Source organism: Dipodomys spectabilis, unplaced genomic scaffold, assembly GCF_019054845.1.
Source record: "Dipodomys spectabilis isolate Male_0828 unplaced genomic scaffold, ASM1905484v1 ptg000012l, whole genome shotgun sequence".
Classification (NCBI taxonomy): domain Eukaryota; kingdom Metazoa; phylum Chordata; class Mammalia; order Rodentia; family Heteromyidae; genus Dipodomys; species Dipodomys spectabilis.
Genome location: NW_024870689.1, coordinates 6,562,296 through 6,574,957, shown reverse-complemented (window position 1 = coordinate 6,574,957; position 12,662 = coordinate 6,562,296).

The window sequence follows — 12,662 nt, the reverse complement described above, 5'->3', positions numbered from 1 at the left end:
TTGTAGTGAGCCAAATAGGCTCTGTAAAATCACTTTAGGTAGCAAAAATATTAAGACAATCTATATCAAAAAGTTTTGGCTTCCCTCTACTGCTGAATCCAATACACTTAGCTAGGGCTTCTAAGAACACTATTTTCTAAACTTTCCCATTTGCTTAATTCTTTTCTGAACCCAAAACATTTTTGGGGTGGGTCCTGTGATGGGGCCTGAAACTCTGGGCCTGGGCACTGCCGAATCGAACCCAGGGCCTCATGCATGCAAGGCAAGCGTTCTATCACTAAGCCACCTTCCCAGTCCCTGAACCCAAAACTTTTTGGCTTATGAAATTAGAGAATTCTTCACTATCTCATGTTAATAAGGATATTATGTTTTGTGAGCCACTTAGAAGTATGAAATCATTGGTTTGAATTACCCAATCAGATTTTTTTCTGTATTTCACTGCTTCACGTGCAAAGACATTGAGGAAAGTATTACAAACAGAAAAGTGTAAACCCAATAATCTCTTTCATTGTAGAGGGCATTTTCTCCCTAAATATTTTGACCCAAATTACTTTTGTTTTTTTGTTTTTTTGGGGGTGGGAGGTCATTTTGTGGGGCCTAAACTCTGGGCCTGGGCGCTGTCCCTCAGCTCTTCAGCTCAAGGCTAACACTCTACCACTTAAGTCACAGCAACACTTCTGGCTTTTTTCTTTTTGCTTATGTGGTGCTGACGAATCGAACCCAGGGCCTCAGGCATGCAAGGCAAGAGCTCTACCACTGAGTCACCTTACCAGAGTGACCCAAATTATCTGTTTGATAATTAAAGTTTAATTCACAAATTTTGATGTCTTATTTTTTAAGAATTTGAATTTAAATTCCACTACAACCTTGTTTGACACAGTGAGTAGATTTCCTGGGGAATGACAATTCTCAAGGGAACCTACTGGATTTATAGCAAGTTTTCCGAGGTTTGTTTGTTTAGTGTGAAAAAGTGCCATCTTTACCCACATTGCTTCCTCTCTACAAAGTCTCCATGGATTATTTTGCATGAAAGCCTATTTTCCCAGGCAATTTTAAATTTTCTTAATAGGCTAAGGTGTTAAAAATTTTGAACAATTAAAATTTACCTGTCCTAACTTTAAAACTCTTTTGAAATTCCTTTATCAGAATCGCAAATTCACCAATCCTAATACCACCTTTACCATCAAAAAGATAACAAGTTGTTTTCATGATTTAGTGTTCATGCAACTATTATTTTCCAGTGTCATTTTTATGTGTGTATATGACCATATAAGCTGATGCTGAGAAAAACGAACTCCAAGATATGGAAACAGATTTTTATTTGTGGTTTTTGTTTTTGATGTACTATGTAATAGCTATTTTCTTTAGGATTTTCCCTATGGTTTCTCCCTGCTGTATTTGATTTTGGTACCCTGTGTATTGTGTACACATTTACCTTAACTAGGGAAGGGAAGAGGAACAACAAAATGGTGAGAGAAAGCAGAAAGGCAAACCAATGCAATAGCAATATTCCCAAGACAATATTTTGGAAATGGACATTACAACTTGTGAGGGGTGAAGGGGGAAAGGAAAACTGTGAGAAAAATGAGGGAGAGGTAACAAGTTTGAAAAGTTATGCCTTCACTACCTTACAATTACTGTAACCACACTGTACATCACTTTGATAATAAAATTTTAAAAATAAGCTGCATAAAATATAATTTCACTGTATTGGTATAGTAAATATTATTCTTTATGTAGTAACTTTTTAAAAATCAAAACTATTTGACTTCTAATTTGAATTAATTATCCTTTCTTTATCAGCAGGTCATCAAATTGAATGTTATCCATCTAGACAATACTTTCACAATAAACTCGCCAATATTTTGAAAAAAGAATAAATTTAGTACTTTCTCATACTAAAACTGAAAAGAGATTAATTACATGGAAACCCATAACATTTAAAAATAAATAAGTTGTTAAAAGGACAGAATATATGTGTTATTAAAAATCCCTATGACTAGCCGGGCGCTGGTGGCTCACGTCTGTAATCCTAGCTACTCAGGAGGCTGAGCTCTGAGGATCGCGGTTCAAAGCCAGCCCGGGCAGGAGAGACCTTGAGACTCCTATCTCCAATAAACCGCCAGAAAACCGGAAGTGGTGCTGTAGCTCAAGTGGTAGAGCGCTCGCCTTGAGCTGAAGAGCTGAGGGACAGAGCCCAGGCGCAGAGTTCAAGCCCCACGACCGACAAAATAAATAAATAAATAAAAATCCCTATGACTAATTATTGATTTTTAAATTATCAACATTCCATACCTGAGAGATTCAAAACAGTACCTGTTTGCATGTTATGAAATTCTGCCATAAATACAGCTTACAATGTGCTGTTACAACTTGAGAAGTCAACAGAAAAATAGCCACATTATTATAGAGGATAAGACTATGAAGCATCTGTAATAATTAATTCTTCAAAAGTAAGCAATTGTTTATCAGAGTAAGCTTTATTTGTATGAACATCAATCCCAAGATTTATGCCATAAAGTCATCTTGTTTCCATCTTGTAAAAAGTGCACCTTAAAATTCCTTAATTCACATCATGAATAGCTTAACCCTATTGTGAAAAAATACTACACCTCTGCTAATGTGATGCCCTCCTTGTACAGGAAAGAATGCCACAATAAACTGAGCTGCATCATTTTTCCCTCAGTGGCATTCTTGAGATCAGAACACTTGCAAATATTATTTATATTTTACTTTTTAGCTATCATAAATATTCAGGATGCTAAGATCGGAAAATTATGGTTCAAAGCCAACTCAAGCAGGAAGGTTTCTTAGATACTTATCTCCAATAAACTTCTCAGAAAAAGCCAGACACAAGTGGCACTGAGGTTGAAGTGGTAGGGCACGAGCATTGAGAATAAACAGGCTTAGTGACAGTGTCCAGGCCCAGAGTTCAAGCTTTAGGACAAGCAAATAAAACAAAAACAAAAATGAAAACAAACCCCATACCTAGAATTTTTCTTAATGTATAAAGAGGCACGTAATTAAGGAAATGGTTTCCTGTGTTACATATAGGAAGAAGAAAGAAGATGTCACACAATTACTCTCTTCACACCATATTATACCACACCCTCAAAAGTTACTCTTTTCCCAAATTTATAAATTACTGTCATCCATTTGTTGGCAACTCTGTCTAGATTACTCACATTATCATGTTATACATGAATTGTTGGTATTATTTATTAACTAAGTTCTAATTATAACTCTCTTGAAAATATATTCTAGGAAAATAGAATGCCAGTATAATTTGTGAATTTGTCAATTAAACCTTCTACTTAAAAAGACTTTTGTTGTATCCTATAAAATATGAAATTACAAAGAAAACCAAAATATTCATTTTAAATCTCAATTCTAGTTTAGCAAGGTCTAAAATGTTCTACGTTAGACATACTTTGCTATTTCTCCAGGCTTGAGCTTTTGTAATCCTTCATCAGTTCTTTGGAATCTAACAGAATGATACTTACTTTCGCAATTTTGGGGGAGGGAATCATGAGCCATTTTGCATCTAGGTATGTTCTGTAATGAAGAGAGCATTTAAAACAAGTGAGGATTGTATATGTGTTGCATTTCAATAGGAAACTTGACTTCTCAAAACATGTTAATGAAATTAGCCCGAACTTCCAACTGTGTATTCCTTTCTTGTTGTTTGGTTTGCGTTTTTGAGACAAAAGTATACTACCTGGTCCAGGGAAGGTATCACTGTGTAATTACACTGCTTAATCTCCTGTCTTAGTCTCCAGGATTGTACCACATTACCCTGCAATAGGTTGTTGGTTTATTTAATCTAGATAAAGACTAGCAATTCTGAACTTCTCCTATGATCTTATCCACTAGACTGACTGCTCAGACGGTTTATGTACTATTTTCAAAGATGTTCTAACATTTGACACAGGATATGAACATTTTCAGATGTACTTGCAGGGGTCTCTGATTCATTCCTCCATGGATCTGATCCCATTAATAATGATTATTTGAATCTCTTACTGTCTCTGGTCCCTAGCTATGTAATATTCTCAACTTTTTTAAAGAAAGTTCACTTGAGGGCTTTCTAATACTAAAAATTATCACTTGATTGTAGTCTTATTCAGGACATATTTTCTATTGTTTTCTAACTTTTCTACATATTCTGAGAATTGTTTCATTGTGTATTTGTGTGTGCACATATAAGTGCTTCTCGGTGTATGTGTATGTTTGTATGTATTTATGCAAAAGTCTCAAGCTCTTATTCAGCAATATTGCTCATGTCTAGGATTCCAGGTTTGCCTGATTAATTATAGGTAGTGTCTCAAAGCCTGTTCTGCCAAGGCTGGATACAAACCGAACTTCCCAGAATCCTTTACATCCTTAGGTTTTATTTTTCTTGGAGTATCAACTTTCAAGCTACAAACATTTTTGTGAGTGTAAAGTGTAAGCTGTAGCCCAGATATTTAACTCAAGAATTCATATAAAGTTAGATTAACATACACATTACATATCCTGAGTGTACACTGTTAGAAAGGTGATCGCAAGCCTAGTGGTGGTTGGTTCTGAGGATTGGGGTTCAAAGCCAGCCTGGGTAGGAAAGTCCTGGAGAATTTTTTCTCCAACAACTACCAGAAAACTGGAAGTGACACTGTGGCTCAAGTGGTAGAGCAGTAGCCTTGAACTGAATAGCAGAGGGACAGCTCACAGTCCCAGAGGTGAATTGCGATGACCAACAACAGAAAAAAGAATATAAGAAAATGAAAGAAATTTAATGTGATCTTAGCCACCAGTTTCATTGCTAGTATAATCCCTGTTCTCTCAATATGGACTCTTTTTTTCCAGTTAAGTCCATGATCGTATATCTGACTTGCATTGGAAACAGGATTATTCTTCCATTCTACTTTTTACAAATTTACGTGATTAGCAAGCATGATTTAGAAAGGGAGTGGCCTCATGCTTCATGTTCCACTTAGGAGTAATGCTTTCTCTATATCACTCCCATAACTCTACATGCTGGACTTGACTTTATTGTTTCAATGCTGTCTTATTTCTAGAATCTTCTCTATTGTATTGAACCCTTATACATAAACACAGAACTTCTCTTTCTATTATTATTGCTATTATGTCTCCTACTGTTAAATCATGTATACTTGGGAAATTAATGCACAGCACAGACACTCAAAAAAAAATGATCTGAAACCCTTCTTCCCATTTAAAATTCGCCTTAATTTACAGAGCAATTAAGAAGTTTGAACTCAATATACTAATGGATAATGTATTTATAAGCAATTTAAATTTCACATTTTCTCTTTACTAAGTCTCTGAAACACATTTTACCACATGCCCAAAGGTGTCCTTGTGGTATTTCAATGAAGCCAGAAAACTTACATTTTATCTGGAGCAGCACCATAGATTGTTACTGGAAGTAAGTGGAAGTAACTGTTACTGAAAGTGTAAACTGATCCCAGGAGAGGTATTGAACGTAGAGGAATGACAAAATTCAAGTTAAGTTTTGTTTTCCTTTTTACAATACAAGAAAAGAATCCAAGGATTGAAAGAAACTCTGTTCCTGACTTTTTTTAGTGTGTCCTTTACTCATATAAAACTTGTCTATAAACTTCTAGTCTAGTTGAGAGTATTACAAAAGGAAACAATATGCCATTTGAAGGCCAACATAGGACAAAGGAAATAGCTTCATTTTAAAAGTGGTCTCCTGCAAAGGAGCAAAGGCATGGAGGTTTTAAAGTGTCTTATGGATGGATGTTTCACTCCTGAGATCATTCTCTTGTTGCAGGAGTTATCAATTCCTTTAGTGTGGTCCTGAGTTTTCCATAGCAATAAGGATTTCAAAAGAGCAGGATCCAGTGAGTATGATCAGTAAAAGGAGCTTCTTCTCAGACCAGTACTCCTATAAGAGGGTCCCAAAGAAATACCTGAGGTTTCTTTTGTTTGCTTGTTTTTTTTAGTTTGTGCTGGTTCTGGGGCTTGAACTCAGAGGTTGGACCCTGTCCCTGTACATTTGTCTTTCCTGCCTACCTGTCCCCTACTGACTGACTGACTCTACTGACTGAGCCAATACTCCACTTTTGCATTTTATGGTGTTTAATTACAGATAAGAGTTTGACCAACTCTGATGCCTGGGTTGGTTTGAACTGAGATAGTAATAAATCCAAGTGACATCAACTTATGGACTTCTCTTTTGAACCGAGATATATTAGATTAAGTTTATAATAAAGCTAATATTTGACAATTTTTAAAAGAAGAGAATATGTTCAGCAAAGAATCCATAACTTAAGTAACTCAGCAAAAGTAGGTGCACTGAATCATTTTGGAATTATTTTCTCTGCTTGGGAAGATTACTATTGACTTTGTCGTTCCTTTTGGGGAAACAGTCATTTTTGCACTTTTTCTGTTGGTCATGGGGCTTGAGCTCTGATCCTGGGCAATGTCCCTCAGCTCTTCAGCTGAAGTCCAGTGCTCTACCACTTTAGCTACAGCACCACTTCCGGATTTCTGGTAGTTAATTGAAGATAAGTGTTTCATGGACTTCCATGATCAGGCTGGCTTTGAACCACAATCCTGAGGTCTCAGCCTCTTGACTAGCTAGGATTACAGGCATGAGCCACCAGTACCCGGCTCCTATTTGTATTTAGTGAAGTTAATGACACTAAGTATACAAGAATGGAAATCTTAATCAAATGATTTGACATTGCATTTTATAGAATAATTGAAGTAGCAATAAATATGTCTTCCTTTGCCATTTTGTTACATTAATGACTCAGGAGCTATGGGACCCTTACATTAGTAGCCTCTTCCATCTGTGTAGGTATATTTATTATCAGGAAATATTCATAGAGAAATTGAGAAAGACATATTTTTAGAAGGCACTGTATTTTCACAATAAAAAATAATAAAAAAAAGAAAGCAAAGAAGATCAGGTATGCAAGAACAGCATAGAAAGAGATATATTTATCACACAGAGATTAAGAACTGGCCTAAGAGATTTAGAATGCTAAAGGCAATGAGGAATATGCCTAGTTGACAACTAGTTCTTCAATAACCAAAAATTGTTCCCTAGAATGGTTTCTGCTATACCTTAGTTACTATCATTTATTCCTTCCATCTGGAGTCATTTCTTCTCTTCTGTCACAACTGTTAATTAGCCTCTGCCATTTTGGTGACATGACTGGCCAAAAAGGTTTCCAAATCTCACTTAGACTACCCTTCTCATTGAGATTAGCAGTGAATACTCAAAAGCCTGGAATCTTTGAATTTCCTGAATTAATCTTCACCTGACATCTATGCACATTCCTGGCATTAATTGCTGTGACCTTATGAACAAAACTTTTTTTCAACAAAGTATCCTAATATAGCTAAAGTGCATGAATTAGGGACTATTGTCAGGTATCAGTATGGAACCAGCAATTATATATTCCTAGTATGGGTTCTTTATTTTCATTTACTAAATGTTTGTTTTTTGTTGTTGTTGTTGTTTTGCCAGTCCTGGGGTATAAACTCAGGGATAGAGAATTATTCCTCAGCTTTTTTTTCCTTCAAGGCCAACCCTCTACCACTTGAGGCACAGCATCATTTCCAGTGTTTCTTTTTCTGCTTATGTGGTTCTGAGATATTGAACCCAGAGTTTCATGCATGCTAGGCAATCACCATACCATGAAGCCACTTTCCCATAGCCCTAAATGACTTTCTTAAGATGGCATTACATTTTCATTCTTTAACTATGTATCAATTTTGGCCAGAATTTTTTTTGCTAGAAAAGGACATTGAACACAATACTGAGTACAGTAAGGCTAGATGGACAATGAATAACCGTCTTGGTCTAGCCAGGCACAGCAGGGCTTACCTCATGGAGCTGGTACAACAGACTGAGCAAGATATCTCCTGACAAACAGCACACCTCCAGGATGAGAGGGCCACCTTGGTTCCAGCCACATGGGAACGCTGGGCCACCTCCTCCAGCACCCATTCAACAAGATCCTGTGAGAGAGAGAGAGATTGAAAGAATGTCAGAATTACACTTAATCCTGGTGCAGGTGGCTCATACCTATAATCTTAAGTACACAGGAGGATGAAATATGAGATCATGGTTCATAGCAAACCCGGGCAGGAATGACTGTGAGACTGTTATCTCCAAAGAACCACTACAAAACCGGAAGTGGTGCTGTGACTCACTTGGTAGAGCTCTAGCTTTGAGCTGAGGAGCTCTGGGACAGGGTCCAGGCCGAGTTCAAGCCCCACAACTGACAAGAAGTGGACTTCCCACCACAAGAAGTGGACTGAATAGCACCCATTGTCCTAGGGAGCATGGCTGAGAAGTCAGGCCGTGCTTCCTCTCAGCTGGGAGTCATGAATAGGTCACTCGGCTACTCTGTGCCTCAGTTTCCCCAGCTGCAAAAGTGAACAAAGTGAAGGATCCCCTTCCTCATGGGGATAGGGTAATAATGAAAGAAAGCCATGTTTTGTTTCATAATCCCATGCCTGGCGCACCATTAATAACACATACCATCTTATCTCTTTCTGGGTATCTTACTGTCATATGCTCACAGGATTGCTGAGAAGTGTATCTGAAGGCCCTTCCCTTTGCCTGGCCCTGCTCCAGAGATCCCTCTGTATTAATCCCTTGTTTCCTAACAACTGTCACATGAGGAGATTGAAGTCCAATGGTCGAGGCCCAACCCAGAGCTTCACCTGTGGTCAAGAATTGGCTGCCATGGACTGAGTTTGGGACAATCCATCTAAACCAATGACAGAGCATGGCACCACATGTCTACAATTCCAATTATAGAGGACAAGGCCTGGTGGCGCATGCCTATCACAGATAGGAAGACCATGATCCAGCCCAGGCTGAGCATATATTAAGTCTCCATCTCAGAAATCCCCAAGACATAAAAGCTTGGCTTGAATGTTAGAAGACCTGACTGGCAAGCCTAAGGCCTTGAGGTCAAACCCTAATATACAAAAAATAACTAGAGGCCCAGTGCCGGAGGCTCTTGCCTATAATCCTAGCTACTCAGGAGGCTGAGATCTGAAGATCACAGCTCAAGATTTAAAGTAGGGTTGGCTTCACCCTTCAGACATCATGATGAGAAGACCTGGAGTCTGAGCTATGCTGTTGTACTCCATACGAGCAGGGCTCATATCCTTACTAAGTGTTGGCCATGCTCTCTTTCCCCCTGGGAAGCCATCCACTTCAGGCCACACTCCCAGGTCCTCCCAAGCTCCCACTGCCACCAACCAGGCCCAAGAGAGTACACAGCTCCAGGGAACAGAGATCCTTTGGTCTTGTAATTTAACAATGCTGAGTCCTCTTCAAGCCTCTCACCATTCTAGGCCCCCAGACCTCAGCTGTGAAGCCCATGCATCCCCCAAAGATAGCAGGTAGAAGTTACCAAAAGCATCCAGCCTCCTTGTTACAACCCAATTCTACACACACACACACACACACACACACACACACACACACACATTCAGACCGGTGACAGAACAGAACACTCTTCCTTGCAGCACCTGCAATTTGCCAACAGATCACTCACCTTAGTACAGTCAGGCTGTACAAAGAGAAACATGACCTCTCTTGCTCTGTCTCTCTCTGTCTCTCTATGTATGTCTCTCTGTCTCTCTGATCTCTCTGTCTCTCTTTGTCTCTCCCTGCCTCTGTCTCTGTTTCTGTCTCTGACTCTCTCTGTCTCTGTCTGTCTGTCTCTCTCTTTCACACACACACACACACACACACACACACACACACACACACACACACACACAGAGCTGTGCATCTCCTGAGTTTGTTGGAGACCAGATGGACTGGGAGCACCAGCAGAAGCTGGTAGACATGGGAAATGTGATCAACTTGTGAGAACTTTAGACAGTTGGGGGCGGTGGATAGGCCGATTGTATGTGTGTGGGGGGGGAGGGGGTCTTCCCAGATATTCACCTTCTGTTCTGACCCCAGCATCCTTACCTCCCTGCTGGGTTTTCTGGGACCCTCTTCAGTTGAAAAAGTTTACCAAGCACAGAAGACAAGGTCTCACACAGAAAGGGGAGGTCTATCTTCTGCATCCAACACCCTCACCCCCAGGAAAAAGGAAAAGACCCCAGAAGGCAGGTGTGGGCATGCAGCTCCCCACCTCTGACTAAAGCCTCAGGTTCTCACCAGGGAGAAGGGTGCAGATGTGCTGCTGTGTGGCTCCCACTGCTCCAGGCCGGGGGCTCTTTGGTGCCCACTCCTCATCCAAGCCTGCATCTTCCTGTTTCCTGGGACACTGGCCAGTAGGGATGGGGGTGGGATCCTCAGGTCAACACCCACTCCCACCCCTGGGGCACATTTGCCACAGGGCCTAGCCCAGAGTGTGGGGCACAGTAGAGGTGCAGGTCTGGGCCAGGAGAGGGGAAGGGGGAATATGGAGTGTGGCTTCCATTCTTGTATCCCATTGGTCAGAAAGAACCATGAAAGAATGGGGGTGTGGCTGGAATCCTGTGATGCAGAAAGAATGGGCAGAGTCAAATAATAGCAGAACCTTTCCCAGGAAACTCTGTCCAATCCAGTTGGGAACAAGAGGGTGACCTGCTTTAGCAGGATGGCTGCACAGATTGTTGTATATGGCTGTTTATTGCCAGTCCTGGACCTAGAACTCAGGATTTAGGCACAGTCCGTGAGCTGCTTTTGCTCAAGGCTGCTCCACTACCACTGGAGCCACACGCCTCTACTTATGGATTTGTTGGCACAAGTTGGAGAGGAGTTTCAAGGACTTTCCTGCCAAGGGTGACTGACCATGATCCTCCTATCACAGCTTGGTAAGTATCAAGGAGGACTGGTGAGAGCCACTGGTGCCTGGCTAATCATGGGTCTTGCTGATGCTCTTGGACAGACCAATGAGTTCCCTATCCTCAGGTTAAAGTAGTAGGAGCTGGAGCCCACAATTCAAATCCTGGTCCTGCCACCTCCAAATGGCAGGAGATCCTAAGAAACTCATTTTTATTCATATAATGGAATGTGATGTGTGTCATGATTGAATAGTTCTGGAATGATTCTAGGACAAAATTATATGCAATTATATTATGGTACACTGATCAATTTTAATTAATACTTTATGAAGCATTTAAACAATCACATTCATTTAAATGGGGGCATAATGAAATACCTAAGAATTGGGCATCACATAGTGTAAAGGTGCCAGGACTAGGATTTGAACTCATGGTCTAGGTAACGCTGTTTCACTGTGTGGGAAGGTGAAGCTTGCCTCCTTGACGTCAAGAAATTCAAGTCTGTTCCTTAGGCCTGAAATCAATGCCCACCACTAGAAAACATCCTATTTGTATAAATTTTAAATATATGATTTATATTTATATACATATTTTGACTCCATATTACGTTCAGTGTAGTTATTCACTTTATTTTTTTGTTTTATTCCTGTATTGACTATTCATTTTATTGACTATTATGACACATAGAATAGTGATTACATTGATTACATAGGATATAGGTCTGCATATGTATTCCACTTCATACCTGACACACAGAACTTTCACAGAAAAGAAAAACATGTGTCACCACCTGCTTCTTACTCCACGATTCATTTTTTGGGAGTGCTGACATCTGAACTCATGGCCTACAAGGCCCAATTCATGAATTGGTTAGTGTCAGCATGCCATCCTTGGGAAAACTGAGCTGACAGGCAGTTCCCAGGACCTGAGATCGAGCCCCATCAGTTGACAAAATAAGAACAGATTGACACCCAGATAGTAGTATGCTCATAAATATATATCTTTATAGATTGACAGAGATGTCTATACATTATTCAGTTATATGGACTATATTCCTACCAATTCTTGGGTATTTATTATGCCTCCATGTAAATAATGTTTTTGTTTTCATCATTAACAAATTATTAAGTAAATTAATCAGTGTCCTGAAATTATTGCATTCCTGTAATATTATTCTTTTAATGATTCATAAATATTAAATGAAATCAGTCTCCTGAAATGATGCTGTCTAATTTTATACGAGCATCATTCATAATCAACTCATTCAACCATGACATTGATAACATTCCATTGTTATTCCTATGGATGGGAACTAGTCTCTTAGAATCTCCTGCCTTTGGTTGGTGCCAGGACGGGGATTCGAAATCAGGACCTACCTTGGCATGTGGGCCTATGGCTTCACCAATAGTCCGCCAACCTTCAGAATTGCAAGGTGAAGTATTCTTTGCAACAGTGTCATTCAGACCCAAGAGGGTCACCGGGCTATGAAAGAAAACCTAAAAAAGGCCATCGTGCCATATTTTTTCGGTGCATTTTTTTCCACACAAGGCCTGGGGGTCTGGGATCCCGGGATCAGCTGTGGGTCCAGTGGCTGCAACCCAGCATAGGGTGATTGAAGCTGTTGCCACGACCTGAGTTCAAGCCCCCTGCTGAGGAAAAAAAATTAAAAGAAATTAGCTCCCTGGCTTGCAATTCACCCTGTTTATTCTGCCAGGCTTTGGATTTGAACTCAGGGTCTGGGTAAATCTGCAGCACTGTGGAAGAAGGGGAAGCTCATCATATTTAAAGATAAGGAAGTCAGGCCTGTACTCTAGGCCTGAATTCAAGCCGCAGCCCTGGAAAACATACTATTTGTATACATTGCAAAGATAGGATTTGTA